The following is a 3,089-nucleotide window of genomic DNA, read 5'->3' as shown; positions in this document are numbered from 1 at the left end:
CCCATCCATCCATCCATCTAAACCAACCCTTCATCCATCCATCCATCATCCGTCTGTCCAACCAACCCTCCATCCATCCATCCATCCCTCCGACCATCCATCACCCACCCAGCCATCCCCCCACCCATAGCATCTATATAAGCTTCCTTCCTTCCATCCTCTCTTTTAACTTCCTTGATGACTTTAAGCTTCCTGCTTGCTTTCTCTTCCTCCCATCTAGGATTTAAGGCAAATGTCACCAACTGCCATCCTTCCTAGAGGCTTTGGTGTGCAGGGGACCTCTCCGGAAGGAAGTATAAAGAGCACTGAACTGTAGGATATAGTCTGTATATATATCTATATTATGGACTGAATTGCATTCCCCCAAATTCATATGTTGACCCTGTAACCCCCAACATATTTTTGGGTGTGACTGTATGAGGGGATAAGGCCTTTTAAAGAGGCTAAAAGGAGGTCATTAGGGTGGGTTGCCCATCCAACATGACTGGTGTCCTTATAAGGAGAAAGAGACATCAGACATGCACCCAGAGAAAAATCACAAGAGGACACGGGGCCAGGCGGGCTGCCAGCCACGGAGAGAGGCCTCAGGAGGGGCAAAACCTCCACCCTACAGCCTCAGGAACAGAGACAACACGTTTCTGCTGTTTAAGGTCCTTGTCTGTTGTTTCATAAATTTTATTGAAATAGTTGATTTACAACGTTGTATTAGTTTCAGGTGTACAGCAAGGTGATTCAGTTATACATACATACATATATACATATACAGATATGTGTGTATATATATATATTAGTGGCTATTATAAGATATTGAATATAGTTTCCTGTGCTATACAGCAAGTTCTTGTTGTTTATCTATTTTAGATATAGTGATGTATATATATTAATCCCAAACTCCTAATTCATTCCTCTCCCTTTTTCCCTTTGTTAACCATAAGTTCATTTTCAAGTGTGAGACTCTTTCTGGTTTGTAAAGGTCATTTGTATCATATTTTAGATTCCACATATAAGTGATATCATGTGGTATCTGTCTTTCTCTAACTTGCCTCGCTCAGTATGAAAATCTCTAGGTCCATTCATGTTGCTGCAAATGGCATTATTTCATTTTTATGGCTGAATATGATACTACTCCATGCTGTACATAAATTCCATGTCTTCTGTATCCATTCCTCTTCAGTGGACATTTAGGTTGCTTCCATGTCTTGTAAATAGTGCTGCTGTGAACACTGGGGTACATGTGTCTTTTTTGATTAGAGTTTTCTTTGGATATATGCCCAGGAGTGGGACTCCAGGATAATCTTCTTATGGGACACTTGTTATTTAGTCGCTAAGTCGTGTCTGACTCTTTTGACCCCATGGACTGCAGCCCAGCAGGCTCCTCTGTCCACGGGAGACAAGAATACTGGAGTGGGCTGCCATTTCCTCCTCCAGGGGATCTTCCCGACCCAGGGATCAAACCCACGTCTCCTGCATTGGAGGTGGATTCTTTACCACGGAGCCACCAGGGAAGCCCATGACATACTTAGCAAATTAATAAGTGTCTCCACTTATTTTTGCCGAGAATGCAGTCCAGATGAGAGAATTTAACCTGCACGTAGCGCATCTTTCCTGGCACGTACGCCCCTTGAGGCAGGTCTTAATGTTCCCTCTCTGTTGTACCCCCAGCCCCTGGACACCTGCAGGCTCCCTGCACGCAAGCCCACGGAACCTGTACCCCCTCCGGGCCTGGAGGATGTAGTTCCTCTTCTGGTGGGAGGCTGATGAACAACTAGGGGGAGTTGAGAAGCTTGGTGAAGAGTCCTTCCAGTCACAGCTCGGACATCAGCTGCAGAGCTTGGTTCTTTCTGGGCTTCACCTTCCCACCTATAAAATGGGGGCTCGAACCTGGGTCTTTGGATTCAATGTGATTTTCCTTTTAGAAAGGTGTGTATTTAATTACACCGACAAAGATGCTTGAGTTATTTTTGTGAAAGAGCAAATTCTATGAGCAGAGAAAAAAAGTTGGTCCCCACCTCACCCGCTGTTGCCCACCGTCTCACCATTCTGGACTGCTGAGTGAGTGGTTACATACCTGGTTGGCACCATTGTCGTCCCAAGCCCATCACCCCGGCTTCATTCCTCTCCTCTCCCTGCCCTACCTCCCACTCCCTGCCCCCACCTCTCTGCCAGCCTCTCTAGCCTCTGCACGGCTCCTCCCCGCTGACCCCTCACCCTTAGACTCTGCCTGGAGTCATCTCGCCCCCACACTTCAGTGCAGACCACACTGACTAACCCAAGCAGCCTTTTGTCTACACCGGATTCCGTCCCACGCACAGACCACCCTCGGCACCGTGGAGGCCCACGGATGCTGCAATGCTTCACCCTTATCAGCAGAGATGTCCTGGAACACATCTCCATGGGTCCTGGGTCATTTCCTAGAGCTGCCGTAACAAAGGGGCGCACACCAGGAGACTGGGGCAGCACGGATTTGTCCTTCCCAGTTCTGGGGGCCAGTTCTGATGCTGAAGCTGAAGCTCCAATCCTCTGGCCACCTGATGTGAAGAGCTGACTCATTGGAAAAGACCCTGATGCTGGGAAAGGTTGAGGTGGGAGGAGAAGGGCACGACAGAGGATGAGATGGTTGGATGGCATCACCAACTCAATGGACATGAGTTTGAGCAAGCTCTGGGAGATGCCAAAGGACAGGGAAGCCTGGCGTGCTGCAGGCCATGGGGTGGCAGGGACGGACATGACTGAGCGACTGAACAACAAGCTCTGGAGGCCAGCAGTCTGAGATGGAGGTGTGGGCAGAGCTCTGCTCCAGCTTCTGGGGGCTCCAGGAGTCCCTGGGCTTGTAGCCACGTCCATCTAGCCTCTGCTTCCATCTTCACATGGGGTCATTTTCTCCCCTGTGTGTCTGCTCTCTCTGTCACAATATATCACTGGACCTTGGATTTAGGACCTTGTGGGTAATAAACAGGGTGATCTCACCATCAGAGCCTTATTCCTGCAAAAACACTTTTCCAACTAAGGTCACATTCACAGGTTCTGGGGTTCGGACTTAATCATATCTTTTGGGGGTCATCCAGCCCACGACAGATGGACAGACATTC

This window comes from Oryx dammah, unplaced genomic scaffold (genome assembly GCF_014754425.2).
Source record: "Oryx dammah isolate SB20612 unplaced genomic scaffold, SCBI_Odam_1.1 HiC_scaffold_15, whole genome shotgun sequence".
NCBI classification, from domain to species: Eukaryota; Metazoa; Chordata; class Mammalia; order Artiodactyla; family Bovidae; genus Oryx; species Oryx dammah.
Note: the sequence above shows the minus strand (reverse complement) of the source record.